Source organism: Macaca nemestrina, chromosome 4 (genome assembly GCF_043159975.1).
Source record: "Macaca nemestrina isolate mMacNem1 chromosome 4, mMacNem.hap1, whole genome shotgun sequence".
NCBI classification, from domain to species: Eukaryota; Metazoa; Chordata; class Mammalia; order Primates; family Cercopithecidae; genus Macaca; species Macaca nemestrina.
In genome coordinates this window covers 180,838,512-180,858,380 of record NC_092128.1, presented here as the reverse complement: position 1 = coordinate 180,858,380, position 19,869 = coordinate 180,838,512, and the positions used below count along the sequence as shown (strand labels likewise).

Sequence of the window (19,869 nt, the reverse complement as noted above, 5' to 3'; positions counted from 1 at the left end):
CCTCCTCTCTACTAAAAATACAAAAATTAGCCAGGCATGGTGGTGCACACTTGTCCTAGCTACTTGGGAGGCTGAGGCGGGAGGATCACTTGAACATGGGAGGCAGAGATTTCAGTGAGCCAAGATCACACCATTGCACTCTAGACTGGGTGACAAAGTCAGACTCTACCTAAAAAAAAAGAGAGAATTGGAGAATTGCATATTCCTTTCCTGTGTCTCTGTCAAGCATCAGCTATTGGATGATGCAGACTGAAACCGGCCTCCAGCCCCACAACACGGCTTGTGATGCCGGATGACTCATTGGCCTGAAAAGCTGATATTTTCATATGGTCTTTCCTGAGGTCTCATCATTTCAAGCAGTTTAAACTCAACCTCCAAACTGCCAATATAGCAGAAGCTTACCTTCTCTCTCTCCACAAAAAAAGAAAAAAAAAAAAAAAAAAAACCTTTATATTTTAAAATTGCTTAAAGAGACAATATAAGGCAGTAAGACTTTTAGAAACCATAGAACAATTTTTTTTCTTACACGAGTTACAGCAGTGCTCATAAGTATCAGCTAAACATTATTTTAGAAGTGGGGCATTTATGTTATAAACCTATTAGCTCTTAATCCCAGCTAATTATGCATTTTGTCACATATAGCAAAGTGCCTGTGAAAACCTATTCTAATAATATTTTAATAACCTTATTTCCTGATGCACAAAAACCGATTTTAGATGTCAGCCCCACACTGTGAATAAAGCAAAATTCATCCAAATCATTAAAAATATAAATGTCTGGCACCAGATGTACTTCCTGAAGAATAAACTCTCAAAAATTCAGTAATAAATAGACACAGCCCTTTCAAGTCTCTCTGCACCCACTCTAAATCAGATTTGCAATAAATCAAAGTTGGTACCTGTGCAATACCCATCAATATGAACAAGCTGAGGGTATAACATATGGGCAAAGACTCAAATTCACGTCCAGCCATTGGAGGCTACTGTCTTGGTTACTGTGGAGGCACAGTAAGTAGTCAGGCATAACAATCTGTGAATTTCAAAAACTAAGAACCTAAAATTTTATTACTCCATGTTTTACTCATTTAAGCAGTTATACTAATAAATCAGGAATTACTGTGCCTAAACTATTAATGAATCAAATAATACAAAATAAAGCAAAATGTTAAAGAAAAGACATAAAACACGTTTTGCTTCATTCCTCAGTTTTACTACATTGATATTCACCAGTAGTTCTCTGCTGTGTATGTCGAGTGTCTATACCCTTCATGAGCACGGCTCTGCTGTTGGCTGTCTCTATTCACCTTGTCTGAATCTTCCTAGCCTTTTTAAAGTCTCTGTCCTACCTTTTGTAAAACACCTCTCAACTGTGGCTACTCTCGTGTAGGACTGACCCCTTCATCTTGGAGCCAATCCTGCTCTTTCATCCTGGCAACAAATGATGTCACACATCAGTCAAAATGTCTGCCCTGCCTCTCCCCTGGCTATTGAGGGGACCGACTTAGCAGCTCAAAATTCTAAGGCATTGTACTCTTTTACAAAACTGCCAGAATGTGTTCAACTAAGTCAGCCTACCACTAGCACAAATAGAAGAGGAAGAACCCCCAGTTTCTTCATATTTCTCCGACAGTCTACACGGGGTAAACACAGTCTCTGCAGCTGCTGTTGCAAAATACGAATTTACCAGGTGGCTGCCCAGAGAGAAGCAAGATCACCCAAGTTGACAGATGCTGCGTCTAGGCTTTTTCATGATATATTAGCTTAAACTCAGATCATAATTTCCCCTGCAGTTTGAGCTACTTAACAAAGCCTTCCCCTTTTAGAATTAAAGCGCAGCTAGATACTTGGTCCTCACAGACTTGAATGCCACAATGTGTATACATGTGTGCATGCCCGTGTGGATAAAGGTGACATTTACAAAACAGAAAAGTTAAAATAGAAGACTTCTCTGCTTGCCAAAAAAGGCACACTGGATATATACTAGAAATAGTGACGCCCTCCAGCCCTGCCTATTTAAGGTAGACTTGGACTTAAAATTCACACACAATGTTTGGGGGATTCAACTGTTGGATAGAGTGAGGTTCACCTGATTGTAAGCAAAACACAGCCCTTTTCCACAGCTCTCATGGAAGAATTCCAACCGCTGGCGATTCTGACACCTTATGTAAGATTGGAAACTGGTTCCAAGAAGGGCTGTCTTCCAAGCCTTACTTGGGGCTTGAGGAGCAGGCCGAGGAATGAGACAGACATGGGCTTGTTTGGTTAGAATGGAGGTGTGTTCTGCAGGGGGGCTGGAGCCACCCACTTGACTGTGATGACCTAAAACCCCACGACTGGAAGCTCAGGGTACCCACACCCTCCTCTCCTATCCAGTCACCAGCTTGCCCAGGGGCCCGGCATCAACACCTCAGTGTGGCTAATGGTCCCCTACTTGCCACTGGGCTATGAAGGAGTCATTTAAATTTTACTGAACACAATCCAAGGTCCGGAGTGTTCCCCAGTTTGGTGCTTCTCAAGGATGTTCCTCAAGTACCTTCTCAGCTCGGCGCCCAGTAGTCACTCCATGTCTTATGGCTGTGGGGCAGAGGGACTGGCTCTGTGGGAAATGCTGTCAGGTTTCCAAGGGGTCATTACTGAGACACTGAAGTGTACTGGAAAATGCATTTCTGCCTGCTGAGATACAGGGTTAACCAGGTCGCAACCCTGCTTCTCCAGATGTTAGGGGCTGAATTGCATGCCCTCAAAATTTGTATGTTGAAGTCTGAACCCCCAGTACCTCAGAATGGGACTGTATTTGGGGATACAGCCTTTAAAGAGGTGACTGAGGTAAAACGAGGTCACTAGGGTGGGCTCTAATCCAAGCTGACTGGTGGTCTTTTAAGAAGAGAAGGTGAGAACACAGGCACACATAGAGGGACCACCCTGTGAGGACACAGGGAGAAGACGCCATCCCCAAGCCAAGGACAGAGGCCTCCAGGAACCAGCCACACTGAAACCTTGGCCTTGGACTTCCAGCCTCCAGAACTTTGAGAAAATAAATGCCTGTTGTTTAGGCCACCCACTTTGTGGTACTTTGTTACAGTAGGCTGAGCTGACTAATACACCAGAGTTGACAGTCTAGGGTAGGGAGTCGGGCAATAATGAGTAAATAAAGACCTGTTTTATAAAGACAACGAAGATGGATGTAGTCCTCACCTCCTGCCTGTCAGCCTTCTAAGTGGTTTTCATATCATTAATGTCTCCTTTTATTTTCACTGTAGTTTCATAAACTAAATATAATATTATCCCCATTGTATGGATGAGGAAAATGAGGCACAAGGAGGTTAAGGACTTTCCCAGTGTCACGCAGCTCAAGTAGTGCAGTTGAGATTTAAACTCTGACAGTCTAACCCCAGATTATACTGTCTACCCACATCCACAATGAAAATGAAAGTTACAAAGATAAATTAAGCAGGGAAGACATTGGGAAGTGATGAGGGGGTGAAGATGGGAACTATGCTAGATACGGTGTCAGGGAAGGCCTCAGAAGAGGTGACATTATAACCAGGACCTGGATGATATGACACAGAGAGCCACTCCAGAGGAGTTGTGGGAAGGCTTTTCTGGCAAGTGCAGTGGCCCTGGGGAAGGACTGGGCAAGAAAGTCAAAGACTGCAGTGTGAGTAATGGGGAGAAGGCTGGGAGATGAGGGTGGAGGGATCCTAGGGACAGATCCTGCAGGAACTCTGTGCCACCTGAAGCTTAGATCTTATCACAAGTGTGCTGGAAAGAGTTTTAAGCCAGGCAGATACGTGAGCTTGTTTCTTCTTCAAAGTCAGTGATGGCTCTGGCTGCCCTGTAGGGAACAGACCACAGGAAGAGGAAAAGCAGGGAGACCTGCCTGGAGTAGACCAGGCGAGAAAGGAGGGTGGCTTGAGCTAAGCTAACAGCTGTGAGGATGGTGGGAGACCATAAGATGTGGGATCAGCTTAGAACACAGAGCCCCATGGTCTTCCCCCTGAAGGAGCTCAAACTCAAGTTGGAGAAAAATTATCACAGATGAGGTAATTGGAGAACAATTAAGAACTAAATTATGAGCTATTGCCTGGGTGTAAAGTAGGATTCAGGAGAGAAAGGAATCAGTGCCGGGCTGAGCAGCAGGTGGGTTTGGGTTTACTCCTGCCTGGGGAGGAACAGGAGCAAAGATGGAAATAGGCATTGCACCCGGCAACCTGCCCACCTGCAGCATGTGTCTTGGGGCCATCTTACACTGGGCCTCCAGGGCACGGGGTGTCTCATGGAGTGCCCACAAGGAGTCATGATGCAAGGGACCAGCAGGGTAAAAGTGGGAAAGAGGGAGAACTGAAAGGCCAAGAAGCCAGAATCCAGGAGATACGCTAAGAAGCTGTTCTGTTAATTCAGAGGAGCTGAAATGCAGGCACGCTAGCATGAAGACAAAAGTATCAGTGATCACTTAGAAGACCCAAAGCCCCAGTACTTTATAACTTCATCACTGGGCTTTTGTTTTTATTTTTATGTTTTTTTAGTTGACTGTAACCTTCTTCTGAAATCAGGAAATTTCAGACGCAAGGAAATCAATAAAACTCTTTGCTGGTCTGCCAAAACCGCACATGAGACAGAGAGAGCAATCATTACTGTATCCCTACCACTGAGACACAATACAACTGCCATTAGGTAGTCAAAAGCCCTGAAATGAAAACCCGGGGCTGCTCAACACCCAGTGCTGGCTAGAACCATCTGTGGAGCTTTTTAAGTATTTTATATATTTTGAAAAAGTAATATAAGCCCATAGTTAAAATAAAGAGTATCAAATTGTGGACGGTGAGAAACCCTTCCTAGACTCCAGTTCAGTTTCCTATCCCAGAGAAACCACTGTTACGAGTTTCTTGTGTATCCTTCCAGAGATATCCTGTTCATATGCTCACACATATGTATGTTTATGTGACCTTAGTTGTACATCTTATAAAATTTTAAATATATATATATATATGCTTTCTTAAGCATAAGTGGAACACTACCATATATTCTCTTAAATAGCTTTTTTACTTAACAATGTATCTTGGGAATTTTTCCATGGTAAATTACCTATTGCTGTATTTTGGTCTTTTATTTATTGAAGTTGTTCTCCATGAAGCCTCCAGACCTTAAAAATATGTTTATTGTTCTTTATCATATTTTATTTTGTGTTCTTTGTTTGCTTTGCTTTGTTGAAATTTGCAATTTTATAAATTTGGTAGAATGAGAATTTCATTTTGTTCTTCTATCATATGTGCTGTACTTACATCGCTGTTCTTTAGACAGAAACTTTTGTCTCCCTACCATAAAGTATGTTTAAATTGAGATTCTTTGATTTTCTATTTTTATCTAGTTTCTTTCCTCCTTCCCCTTCCCTGCCTGGTTTTAATTGGTTACGCTGTTATTCCTAGTTCATCGAGTGCTGACCTTTATTCCCTTAAGTAATATTTCTATAGCTCCCTTACTTGATTTTTCAGCTTTAAAAATATTGGATTCCTCTCGTCTTTTAAGGTAAGAAACATAGGTCTCTTTCACTGCCTTCAATCTTCTCTTCTACCTGGATTTTGTCAGTTACATTATTATTTTAACACTGTCATGGTTTTCACTTTTTTATTCTTTTCTGTCATCACTATTTTCATGATTGTTTTATCCTTAGATGTGTGTGTAAATGGATTAATCACTCCCTACAATATTTCATCACGGTTTCTCCATTCTTCTTTTAGGCAGCTGAAGTTTACCTTTATGATATCTTAAAAAAAAACCCATGGAGAATTTCATTCCTGAGTGCTTCATCTTTAAGAGATCTCTCAGGCATTTCTTTGCTTGAACACCAGTATAGCTGAGTATAAAACTGTAGTATCTCACTTTATTTTCCTAAAGACTTTAGATCTTATCCCATTGTCTTGTTGAATGTTTCTAGAGAGAAGGCTAAAGATAGTCTGTTTTTCCTCTTTTCTATGTGCCCTTTATGCTTTGATGCCTGTAAAATTATTTCTTTTTTCTCTGAAGTGCAGTAACTATATCAGGATATATATCAGTGCCCATGACTCCTCTTTTCCCCTCTAGGACCTAGCATGCTCTATCAATAGTAAGAATTGAGCTTAATCTGAATTTTCTTAATGATATATCTAAATGTTTTTCTGCTAATTCTGTTTTCTTCTCCTAAGATACAAACTATGTACATGTTGAATTATCTTTTTCTGTCTTCCATGTCTATCATTTTCAGTTTGATATTTATTTTCTTTTTATTTTGATCTATCTTCTCAAATTGCACTCGATGTCCCTGATCATATTTTCATCAGTGTCTTTCTCTTTTTTCCAAATAAATATGGCCTCTATTTCAATATTCGCTTACTGTATTCCCTGTACTATTTCTATATTTGCTTTACCATTTACTAGTCACCTTACTTTTCTAGGTCATTGTTCAGCTTCCAGCTTGTCTTTTTTTCCTGTAATATTTTTGATAGATCCACTGCTGGCTCCTCATGAAAGAGGGGATTTCTTTCTGGGTCAGTGATTTGTGAAAGGAAGTGTTGAGAAGGGCCCAGGAAGCACAGCACAGAGCAAGAAGTCTCTTGGGCTGGAGTAAAGCTCTGTCTAATTCCGAGTTTTGTCAGAGGTTTAGTCCTTACATCACACAGCCAGCAAAGATTGGCAACCACAGTGCTGCTCACTGTCCACAGTTTCTTTTCCACTCAGCCACACAAAATGATTCCCTTTGCAAAATGGCAGAACTGAGCATTTTCTTCTTTCCTTCTGCTTCCTCCAGTCCCTCTGTAGTATCACACACTGCCCAGGAAGGCTTTCATACCCAGTACCACATCTTCATCTTGTTGCTCTAAACATTGGTAATGCTTTGACTGTGCCCCCAGGATGGTGAAGGCTGTGGGCAGCCAGCTCTGCCATAGATTTCTGGTGCTAGGCATTGTTTCTCACTCACCACCTTTATCCTGGCCCAATTTCTGCTGCATGTAACAAAAGCTCTCCCTCTACATACATGTTCTGAGGTTGTGGGCATTTCCTAGTTGCATCAAAAGTGAAGATTTCATATGGTTTCTTTGTATCTTTGCTGTTTTCCAAAGGAGACAGAAGTCTTTGTCTTAACACCTTAAAATTAGATATATCCATAGGAATGGTTTAAAGAAATGCATATTCTTTACTTTTTTCCACAGAGATTTTGATTCAGTGGGTCTTCATTGGAGTATTGGCACCTCAAGGCTCAGAAGAGCCATAGGCAATGCATTTGAAATATTAAGGATACAACTCAATGCTACTCCTACCAGAGCATGGCCTGGTGAACCATGCAAGATCATCACACACTGGAATGAAACCAAGTAACTGGTACATCCAGCCAGGTCAATACCCAAACCATACAACTTCCCCAGGTCAGAGGCCATTGTTCTGACCTGGGGCTTAGGAGAAGCAGTTTACACTCACCATACTGATTTTTTATCTTTTTTTCAATTTTGAAAAATGACAAACCTGTAGAAAAGTCACAAGAATAATATAATACACATGATATACCCATTACCTGGATTGTCCCCAGTTGTAAACATTTGTCCCATTTGCCTTATTTATTTGTGTTCTCTCTCTCTTCGTTTAAGAGTTATAGACATCAGGATAGGTTGCCCTAAGTATTTGAGTGTATATCTCCTGAGAACAAGGGCATTTTCCACACTGACTTGAAGTTCACCTAGTCCACAGTCCTGACTTGCTCATCTAGGCAGGAACCTAGGCATGTTCTCATAGAGAACCAGGAATAGAGAGGCTGGCTCTGACTAAGGCCAGAAGCACAAAATCACAGAGTTGAGAAATGAACAGTGAGGAGTGGGGAGAGGACAAGGAAGATGCTATCAGGATTTCCTGGTGGAAGAGCTAAGCCACAAGAAGGAAATGAAAATGTTTAAGCTGGTCGCTGCCTTAGGCACAGTAATTCTTCTCCCATCTCACTAGGGAATGTGGCCCAGCAAATGCCACAACATTGTATGGCACTGGCTCTGTGGTATTCAGAGAGAAGAATTATGAGATTTTAAAATGCAGGGAATCTGAAGAGCTTCCAGAAATGATGTTTGGACCTCTTCCCTCCCCCTCCCCGCCCTCCTGTCTCTGGCCATGGCTTTCTGAGTGATGGAAAATGCAAGCACCATCTGCCCTAGCACCCAGTCCCAGGGAGGATGAAGCCTTGGGAAAGAATTCTTGCCTTGAACACTCTGAATCCTGCTTCCACCCCCTCTCCCCTGCCTTCTGCTGTGCTCTGGGACAGGGAGCCTGAACAGCTGCTGCCTGTCAGGGACAGAGGCCCCTGGCCGTGCTTGGCCAATAGCCCACCTTATAGCTAAAAGTGGAGAGGATTGTTTTTAATTCCTTACAGATAGATATTTTAAAAAATTAGGAACCACAGACTTGTCAGTGAGAATCTCATTATTGTGAATATGTGGTTTTGAAAAATATTCATCATGGTTGAGCAGAACTGAGTTTCTTGGCTCAGCAGTGCTAAAAGGATGATATAAACAAAGGACATGATTCTGCAATGACTGGTCCCCAGGGGAGAGAGGGTCCCCAGCAGATGCAGTCATTCTTGACTTCTGCCTTCTGAATTGGAAGTTTACTGTTGGATTTTTGGTTTCATAAGGAAAGCTATTTTTCTGCTCTGCTTAATCCTTTTTGTCACAAAACTGTTTAAACTGCACACAAGATGCAAACCCATCTTCCATGACACAGACTCAGAATCTAACTATCTTCCTCTTTCCTCTAGTATTCTATAGAAAGGTTCCAAGAATAGTCACAATAGAGCAATGTGAGGGTTATGCTAATTCTCTAAGAACAGAGAGAGTGTTCCAATAAAGAAGTTAAAGAGAATGGAAAGTCCATTCCTCCCTTTCCTTTAAAACTCTGAGCCATGAAAGCCACATCCCACTCCAAAAACTTCCCAAGAACTGCACCCTGACTGCAGCATTCAGAGTAATGACATACTGTACTGGTAGAAAGCAGGCGTGGGGGTGGCACAAGTGAAAAAGAGAAAAAGAAGAAAAGAAACAAAAAAATTGATTTTTTAAAAGTCTGATTCCATTGTGATCAGAGCGCATACTCGGTATGATTTCAATTCTTTTGTTGGGGTCTGTCTTAGTACATACGCTGTGGGCATTTGAAAAGAACGTGTTTTCTGCTGTTGTTGTATGGCAAATTCTATAAACATTGATTTGATCCTGTTGGTTGATTTTTGCTGTATCCTTACTGATTTTCTCTGTAGTTGTCCTAACAATTGTTAAGAGAAGGGTGTTGGCATCTTCAACTACATTTGTGGATTTATTTCCCCTTTCAGTTGTATCAGTTTTTTCTTCACATATTTTGCAACTCTGTTGTTTGTTGCATACACATTTAGGATTGCTATGCATTCTTGGTTGATTAAACCTTTATTTTATTGATACTTAATAGTTGTTTATATTTATGAACATCACATGTGATGTTTTGATACATACATAAAATGTGGAATGATCAAGTCAGGGTATTTGGGATATCCATCACCTCAAACATGTATTATTCATTTGTGTTGGGAACATTTCAAGTCTTCTTCTAGCTATTTTGAAATATACAATACATCACATTAACTATGGTTATTCTACTGTGCTATCAAACAACAGAGCTTATTGTTTCTATCTAACTGTATTTTTGTACATACTAACCAACTTATGCTCATCCCCCTCCTGATCCTTCCAGGCTTCTGGTTACTCATTACTCCATTAGATCAATTTTTTAGCTCTGACATGTGAGTGAGAACATATATTTTTCTTTCTGTGCCTGGCTTACTTCACTTAACATAATATTCTCCATGATTGAATCTTTATTATTACGTAATTTTTCTCTCCATCTGTCATGTTTTCTTTGCTCTGCAGTCTACTTTGTGTAATAATATTGCCACACTTTTTTAAAATTAATGCTTGTATGGTACATCTCTTTCCATCTTTTTACTTTCAATCTACCCATATCATTATATTTGAAGTGAGTTTTTTTAATGGTATATAGTTGGAGTTGCTTTTTATACACTCTGCTAATCTCTGTTTTTTAATTGGTGTATTTGGACCATTTATGTTTAATATAATTATTAGCATGTTAAGGCTTAGGTTGGCCATTTAATTTTTTGTTTTCTATTTGTTTTTTGTTTTGTGATTCTCTGGGGTTTTTTCCTGAAATCCTGTGGGTCACTTCAACATTTTCTAAAATTCAACTTTGATTTATCTATAGTGTTTTGAATATATCTCTTTGTTTAGCTTTTTCAGCGACTGTTCTAGGAATTACATTGTGTGTTTATGTATTTATACACAATGTAATTTATATATGCATACATATATATGTATCTCTTAACTACTGCTGTTAATATTAACCAATTCAAAGGAAACATAGAAATCTTAGCTTCCTTTACATTCATTTCCCTTACCCTATTTAAAATATAGTTTTCTTAAGTATTTCCTCTACATATATTAAGAATCACATTAGACCATGCTATAATATGTGCTTCAACCATCAAGTATAATTTAGAAAACTTAACAAAAGTCTACTGTGTTTGCCTATATATTTTCTCTTTCCATATCCTTTCTACCTCTAAGAGCTGTCAAAATTGCTTCCTTTATTATTTCCTTTTTGTTGAAAGAACTTCCTTTCTTTTAGGGTAAATAAAATAAATTCTTCACATTTTCTTCACAAATTCTCTGTTTTATTTCATCTGAAAATGCCTGAGTGCCTTGATTTTCATTTAATTCGTGAAAGATATTTTTGCTGGTATACAATTCTGAGCTGAAAAAAAATTTTTTTTCAGTAGTTGAAAAATGTTATACTGTTTTGTTTTGGCCTCCACAGTTTCTAAGTAGAAAACCACTGTCATTTGAATTACCTTTCCCTATTGATAATGCATTACTTCTCTCTGGCTGCTTTCATAATGTTTTTCTTTTTCTTTAGTTTTCAGAAGTTTATCATGTGTCTCTGAATGAATTACCTTGGGTTTTTCTTGCATGGGTTTCATTTGGCTTCTTGGATCTGTAGTTTTTTAAAAATGTTTTTGAAAAAATTGCAGCCATTATTCCCTTGAATACTTTCTTCCATCTCGTCTTCTTTTTCTTCTCCTGATACTCTGTGTCATAAATGTTGGCTCTTTGTTACAGCCCCACGTTCCCAAGGCTCTGTAATTTTTTTTAAGTCTATTTTCTCTCTAGTGTCCAGATTATATTGTTCTATCAACAAGTTCACCGTTTCTTTGCTCTGTCTTACCCACCCTGCTGTTCAGTCCATCAACTGAGTTTTTTATTTCAGTTATTACAATCTTTAGTTCTGAATTTTTTTCCAGTTCTCCTCCATAAGTGCTGATTTTTTGCTGAGGCTTACTATTTCTTTGTTAGGACTTTTCTTCATTTGTTTCAGTTATGTTTGTAACTGCTTGTTAAAGCATTTTTATGATGGCTGCATTATATTCCTCATATAATTATTAAATCTGGGTCATATCAGTGTTGATATTTGTCTTTAGTCATGCAGTTTTAGCTCTTTCTGTTGGTATGACAGGTAATCTTTTACAGAAACCTAAACATCTTTGGTGTTATTATAAGATTCTGGATCCTATTTAAATCTTGTATGATAGCAGGCCTCCTCTGACATCACTCTGGTGAGTTAAGGAGGGACCCACCTCATTGCTCACTAGTAGGGTATCATCCTTTTTACTGCTGAATGGGAATGAAGGTTCAGAATCCCTACTGGGCCTCCAGCAACACCATCCTGGCTGGGATAGGAGGGGGCACCTCATTACTACTTCCCATGTGGTGGTCTCCACCAACACTTTGCAAGAGTGATCTTGTTACAGCTGGATGGCAGTGAATATCCTGACTCTATACTGGCTCTCTTCTAATACCTCCCCTGTGGGTCTGGGGAGACATACCTCATTATTACCAGAACCGTATGGAGGACCAGGCTCCCCATGTGTTCTCTAGGGAGTCTCATTATCCTTCAGCAAGAAGGAAAATTCCGAATCTCCACTCCGTCTTCCCTGACACTATCCTGGCAACAGGTTTGGGTACAGCATTACAGCCTGACAAGAGTGGAAGCCTAAGCTCCCCACCCAGCCTTTGCTTTCCAAGTGGAATTGCTGTTTTTTCTGTAATGTTTGGCTACAGAGGTTATTGTCCAAAAGTCTTCTGTTGTCTTAGACTACCTCTTTCCTAGGTCTTTGGCTACAGAATTCAAACTTGGGGCATTTTTGTCTGCATCTATTGACATTTCCAATTTGCTGGCATCTCCAGTATCCAGTCAGGGACAAACAATACAAAACAAACAAACAAACAAAAAAAACTCAGAGAACTCACTCCCATGTTATTCCTCAGATCCCAAGGTCCCTAGCTGGTATGGCTTCCTCTATTCACCTTTCAGAGTCAACTTAAGTTTGCCATATACATTGTCCAGGACTTTTTGGTCGTACTGAATGAGAGGAATAGGAAAAAAAATCAATCTATATCTTTGCCAAAGCTGAAATGAAGAAATTAACTGTAAACAGAGAAAAAGAAAGAAGAGATAAAAGAACAACAGAGATTAGAATAGTGTTCCTCATTTTCCTTCTCAGAGATCTCTGTTGCTGAGAATCAATTACTAGATACCTACAAAGGGGTCACCTTCTCTCCCTTCCCTCCTGTATCCAAATAGAAGTTCAAGCTGAAAACACATGACAAGAAGCACAAGAAAATAATACAGTTTCTATCTGTAAATTTTCCTCAGTCTCCAGCCCCAGTAAATGTCACATTTGGTTATAAAATTGAATTTCTCAAAGGAACATTTTAAGAATATTCTCCTGACTTAGTTTCTTTCTTTTTCTTTTTCTTTTTCTTTTTTTTTTTTTTTTTTTTTTTTTTTTTGAGGCAGAGTTTGGCTCTGTCATCCAGGCTGGAGTGCAGTGGTGTGATCTCAGCTCACTGCAAGCTCCGCCTCCCGGGTTCACGCCATTCTCCTGCCTCAGCCTCCTGAGAAGCTGAGACTACAGGTGCCCACCACCACACCCGGCTAATTTTTTGTATTTTTAGTAGAGACAGGGTTTCACCGTGTTAGCCAGGATGGTCTCGACCTCCTGACCTCATGATCCGCCCACCTCAGCCTCCCAAAGTGCTGGGATTACAGGCGTGAGCCACTGTGCCCTGCCTGACTTAGTTTCTTTTATAACTATTGACACAGCTGAGAGGTTGAAGAAGCACATCTTTCTGCACCCTACACTTTTTTGCATGCGTAGGGAACAAGCTGGCTTCCTGGGGTTATTCCAATAACCAGGACTCTCTGCTGTCCTGTTGATAATGCTGTGGCAGAGTTCAGCAGGGATAGTGTCCTGTTTTGAGGACAGGCATCCACACCACTTCCCTGGATACTGATAGTGACCAGAGTGGCCTGGCTAGGGAAGGAGCTTTTATCATGCCGCACTGGGTTCCCTGTCTGATTGGGGGCTCCACATGGGTTATCCAGTATTGGGCAGTTTAGGCTTAAATCTCCTGTCACAAAACTTGATCATGGCCCTCCCAAAGGCTGTGTGTTTTCACAGTTTCACACAGGCTGGGCCATGAATGAATGAATGAATCCCTTACTCTTCACTGCAACCCAGCCAGTTCTCAAGGTGAAGCATGACAAATAGACAAATAGTCCCACAGCAACATGCATAACCCTAGGCTTCCCCAGGATTCATTCTCTCAATGAAAGTTATAGGCATAAGTTAAAAAGCAGGGGAGAATTGAGCACCATGGTAACCAGAGTCCGCTACGGTACCTTGGCATGGGGCTCCCTAATGCAACATTGCATCATTAGACAAACGTAAGGCATTCTGGTGACCATACCAAACTCACCACTGGGCTTGAGTGACTCCTTAAAACAGGGTCAAACTACTGGGCCGGGTGATTATTTTCTAAATCAGCAGTCTCCAATCTTTTTGACACGAAGAACCAGTTTCATAGAAGACAGTTTTTCCACGGACCAGGGGTAGGAGGAGGGGGTGGGGATGGTTTCAGCGTGAAACTGTTCCACCTCGTATCATCAGGCAATACATTCTCATGAGGAGTGCACCACCTTGGATCCCTCACATGTGCAGTTCAAATAGGGTTCGCGCTCCTATGAGAATCTAATGTCACTGCTGATCTGACAGGAGGTGCAGCTCGGGCAGAAGTGCTCACCTGCCGCTCACTTCGTGCTGTGCAGCCCAGTTCCTAACAGACCACGGACCAGTACTTGTCCACGGCCTGGGGGTTAGGGATCCCTGTTCTAAGTATCCCTTATATGTCAGAGTAACTAACCAGCCTTACCTTCGGGCCTGCCATCCTGCCCCTATCATCACGCCCACCTGACCCTTGACACCCCACCACCCACCTCTGATTGAATGAAAGAAAGAACGTATGTGAAGAAAAGCAAAAGGAATCAGGGATTTATTTCCCTTGAAGTATCACTGCATCCCTGAAACCATTTTAGAAGAGCTCTTATGGGTCATTTTATTGTACTACTTTCTGGGGCAGAAATTCTGGAAAATTCTGAACAAATGACTGGTCAGCATCTCATGTCAGGAAACTCACAGCTGTTCAGGGAAATTCCGTTCATTCTATGCATTCTTTGGTTGTGGTTTGGTATTTTGTTTTACCCTTTTTGGAAACAGAAGAATTCATCCTTTATAGTGTTTCAGTTGCTCCTGGAGTTGTCAAGACTATTCCCTCTGACTTGCTCTGTTACTTTGTAAGTCATGGCTCCAAGAATGACAAGTCCTACAGTATGCACAGTTGCTAAGGTGCAGAGGGGATGGGCACTCAGAATGGGGTAGCCAGGGAGAATGTCAAACAGGAAGTCAAACCTGAACTGAGGCATGAAGTAATGCAATGTGTTCAGAAACTGAAGGGGCTTGTCGGGCGGGAGCATAGTATAGAAGTGTTAAGCAATGGGCCTGGAGAGGTAGGTGGAGTCAGTTGTTGGAAGGGAAGGATCCAGGCAAGCCATGGAATGTGGGGAGCTGGGAGTGCAGAGTGGATGTTGGAAGACTCAGTTTGCCTAGAACTTGGATTGTGGGCAACCTGGAAAAGTCAAGGGGAAAGAAAGGAACTCATATGGCATCTGTTCCCTTTCCTCTTGGAAATAGAGATGGTTTGGCAATGCCTGTGGCTTGGATGAAGCCAGTTGGGAGAGGCATTGGCCACTGCAAGGCTTAGGATGTCTGGAAGATCACCCTGGAGGCGAGACAAGAGCCCCCAGAAAGATGCTGAACCAGAAAAGAGGCCATAGATTGAGAGTCATGAGACCAACACGAAATTCCTGCCTGTTTCCAAGATTCAGCACTGTGGTTGAGTCCTGGGAAGCTGGGGACCAAACCTAGAGTAGGTACATCTTGGAAGGAGAGGTACTTGACAGGGAAAAGACTGCAGATGCTTGTCCACCACGGGCACAGGCTCTGTATGCTCCAGTTACCTGGACATCCTCAGTGCCTCCCTGCAGCCTCACATAGTATTTTCTTTAAAGGAAATTTCCTGATAGATCTTTGGTGATAATGCTTGTCCTATATTTTATAATATTTCTAGGAGCTCTAGGAAAGGAGAAATGAGTCACTCACCAATATTCCAAGAAACCAACTCCCCTGGGAAAATTCGTGAAACATTGTCTGGATATTGATGCTGAAAGTTGAGAGCTTGTCCCACAGTATTTCAAGCAAGGGAGGACACACACACAGTTGGGTTTGGAGAAACTCTGGCAGCCATGTGGTCCAGCCATTTTCTCTTATCTCTGCTACCCATCACTCTTAGAAGGTCACGTGCTCAACATGCTTTAAAGAAAGTACTCAGGCAATGCTCCAAACCCTCTCCTGCCATCTACAAACTCACGCTGAAGCCCAAAGGAATTAAGGCAACGTTAGTACAAGCTTAACTTTGAATCTGATTTATCTTTGTGAGATAGCCTCATACTTCAGTGTATTAGGACCTTCCCTGGTCCGGTGAACAAGGCCACAATGATGGCAGCCTAAGGAGCCAGGCAGGGTTACCTGGACATAGGGACCTTAGAAAGGATATCTGGTGAGGCTAAGGCTCTGAGCCTTATTGCAAAGAGGGTCTTCTCACCTAAAGCATCCTATGTGGCCTGCTCAGCGAGAATGTCACCTCCTCCTTCAAGCACACCCCGCAGATGTTTTTACCCCAAATCATGAAAGTTTCAGATTATTTTAGAAACTTTAACTGAGTGTATCAGTGGTGAAAACCAACTTTACTCTAAAAAAATGGTACCCCATCCTGTTAGGCAAGTTCTTTACTCTTCAAATCTGCTATTCCCTGGGCTCACAGGAGAGCACACTCATTGGGTTTTGCCTCCACATCACCCACCACCTTCCCCTGGCTCACCAGGGTGGCCACAGTGCTCACACAGGCACCTTCCTCCTCCCAGTGGTTCACCACAACTCCAGCCCCAGCCTCCCTCCTGAGCGGCTCAGCCTGGCCTCCAGGGCCCTCCAGGGCTGATGTCCTCATTGTCTATGCCAGCCTCCTGCTCTTCCTCTCACACCAAGCCTCGGTCCCCCTGTAACCTGTTGTTCCTCACGCACCAAGCTTCCCCACCTTTCTTCATGCCATTTCTCCACCTGGAATATTCTTCCTTGCCCTCCCCTCTCCCATCGCTCTTCTTCCCCTCCTGCACACATTGAAGCTGCTTCCTCCATGAAGCACACCCTGGTTCTGTGAGTTAGAACTACATTTTCTCCAGTCTCATTCTCTGTCTCTATTCTGTTTCTCCCCCCCCCCCTTGTCTCCTCTCTCTCTCTCTCTCTGTCTCTCCCCTTCTCTTTGCTCCGTCTGTTCCTCTTTCCATCAATGTCCTGTAGAACCCTTCTGGTGTTTTCCCCTTGATACCACGTATTGCAGCTATTTCTCTACACATCTTGCCTTCTGGAGCAAACTGGAAGCTCTCTGAAGACAGGCGTAAAGCCGGCTTTACCTGGATGTCCTCTTCTGTCGGGTGCCCATCTTATGCACATCAGTAGATTTTTCAGCATCGGATGATTGAAGAAGGATCTTAGACCTGGATTCTCACTGCTGCCTTCAGCACTAATGTCCTTCATTTCTAGGACTTCTCACCAGTTCTTAGAGATGCAGGCACGAAAAAGAAGACTTCTTGGGTTTGATGCTCTGCTCTACTCCTTACCAGCCGTGTGATCTGGGGCGATCTGCTGAACCTCTCTGTGCCTTAGCTTCCCCATCCTCAAAGTAGAGAAGACGGTACCTATTTCACAGGGTCCTTGTGAGAATTAAGGAGATAGTCGAATGTAGTAATGCAATGAAAGGCTATAATAAATGTGAAGTAAACGTTAGGAGTTACTATTTTTGTATATTTTCATATTGTTATGTTTTTATGTATTTTATATTTATATTGCCCTAAACCATACTTGCATACTGGCTACTGCTTTCCATTTGTTTTTCATTAGGCAAAAAACTAATTACTGACTCTTAAATGCTGTGGCCTATATTTTTCGGCAACAACTCAAGGCCATATAAATGATGCCGTACTAAGAGAACACTCACTTGCTTGGCTATCTGAGGATGTGGCATTTTCCATTTAAATCAGTCCTCAGGTGACCTGCCATCGCACCGTGTCAGGGAAGAGGAGTGGGAAGATGAGGAGGGGCCAGGACTGGTGCATTTGTAGAGAACCTGAAGAACAGGGTGGGATATTTGAGGCTCCTGGTTTAACCAGAGGTGAGGCCCCTGCTGAGGATACTAAGTTCATAAAATGGTCTTATCGTTTCCTACTTTGCATAAATGTTTCTTTAAATGGTTGTATTTTGGAAAAAAAAAATCACAGTTTTCTGATGAATACAAGCACACATTTTAGAGAGATAAAAATATCTGAGATGCAAATATAACCGGTTTGAAATACATCAACCATGATGAGTTTCCCCCTCATCCTTAAAAGCCTACTTCTGGGTAGCAGAAAGCAAGGCAGCACCGCCGAAAATGCAGACCTCACTGGGTTCTGCCAGCTCCTGTCCTCTGTCTGAGGGAGCCCCATGCAGCGGAAAAAAACCCTTTCTACCCTTTCTAGAAGCTCTGCATTCATGAATCAATATCCTCTTCCCCCATCCTCCTCTCTCTTTCTCTGTCTCTCTCTCTCTCTCTCTCTCTCTCTCTCTCTCACACACGCACACACACACACACACACACACACACACACACACAGTGTCTCAGCCTTAGCTCTGAGCTACAGTCACACTGTTATAATTGCCCTCATTAAAAACACCTCTGTCATTTTAGACAGTCAAAGAGAAGTATATATCTGGCATGGTCTCAGTAGAAAGCCATGCTCTCTTTAGCTGAAACAGATGTGTGAGTATAAGTGACACACACACACACCCCAAGCAAATTGCTGAGCCTTTATTTACTTCCCCAGGTGTGGCAGAGGGAATAAAGTTCAGAAGACAGAAAATTAAATGCCCATTGCCCCTGAAAGTCAATGCTCTACCCGGGGAGTTTGTTAGGATTTAAACAAGACACTTAACGTTTTTTTCTTTTTTCAGCACCTGTGGACATGTTTTGCTCAAACATATCATCATGATTCCCCCGAATGTTCGATGTGTCTATGAATGCCTTTTATTAAATGTACAACAATACAACTTTAAGTCGAGTGCCTCCTAGAGCAAAATAGCATAGCTCTTCCAAGCAGTGCGTCTAAGTTCTGGAGCCCTTATATTCTGGAGCGGGGCTATGGAAATACAGGTGTGGGTTGCATAGTCACCAGCTGTTGACACTCTTGATAAGTAGTCCCCTGAGGGGCTGGCAGCCGTGGGTCTGGCTAACTTCAGGGAAATTTGCTTTGTTATTTTTGGCACAAATCTTAAAGGTCAATATTTGTCCTCAAAGAGCAAGAACAGGTCCTGACTCTGGGCCCCCACACGGTAGCCAAATGGAATAATGATTACAAACCTACACATGGACATTACACTTGAGTGTATTTATATGCCTCGTCTCATTTGTTCCTCAAACAGTCCTGTGAACCAGGCAGTGCAAATTCCACCTATCCCCACTTTAAAGATGAGAAAATTAGAGCTTCCAAGATTAGTTAATGAGTGGATAAGAAGTGGTAAAGCCATGACAAAAACCCTTCTAGACTCAGGCTTCCAAACTCTTATACACATGCTCTCTTTCTCCCTCTCCCCGCCACTCTCTCTAAGAACATCCAAGTGGGACAGACACAATAAACAAGAACAAAAAAGTTTCAGGCCAAAGTAAATGCTTTTCTCCCAACAAGTATGATTCCTGCATTTCTGATTTTCTTTTCATTTTGAAACAACATGAGATGATTACCTTGGATATAAAAACCCTCGGCTCCCCCAGGGAAAGACGTTTTTAACGCAAGTTCTTGAAGCAAACATATCTGTCTTTTTTCACTTTAAAATACCACCAATAGTCACAGCCTATCCGAGCATGTTCAGGTATCCTCTTCCTGTTGCTGACTTCCGCAGGGGTAAGGGATGGAGGACAGGGCAGAACACAGCAAGCAGCGGACCACTTCTGAAATGAGCACATCAGGAAACAGTAGCCCAAAAAGTAAAATGACTTGTCCAGGTTCCTAGGGAGGTTTAGTGGTCAGGGCTTCTGGTCTACCACACACCGCCTCCCACCCATGACCTCCAGATGAGGCTATTGAGATGGGGCTTTGGAATTTTCCAAAGCTTCCAGAGTCCCTTGATGCCATAACAAATTATGCAGTGTGACACATGGATGTGTTTGTGCACAAACACACCTAAAGATAAAACTCAGGAAAATGGTCAGAAAGAGCAGGGGAGCCAGCAGAGACTGGGTGGTGCCCAGTGGAGTTTTTCAGGATGAATTTG

At 42.1% G+C, this 19,869-nt stretch overlaps 1 protein-coding gene across 5 annotated transcripts in view; it reads left to right on the top strand.

Moving 5' to 3' along the window:
- Positions 1 to 19,869, top strand: part of LOC105472642 (potassium inwardly rectifying channel subfamily J member 6) — a 321,612-nt gene that overhangs the window by 58,997 nt on the left and 242,746 nt on the right. Inside the window, exon 1 of one of the 5 annotated variants that reach the window (XM_011726071.3) lies at positions 8,418 to 9,105. The exons of 3 other annotated variants lie outside the window; for them this stretch is intronic. The gene's annotated coding sequence lies outside the window, so the exon portion shown is untranslated. Of the gene's footprint in view, positions 1 to 8,417; positions 9,106 to 19,869 lie in introns of those variants that run through there. One more of the 5 variants, XM_071095712.1, reaches the window with a different exon arrangement.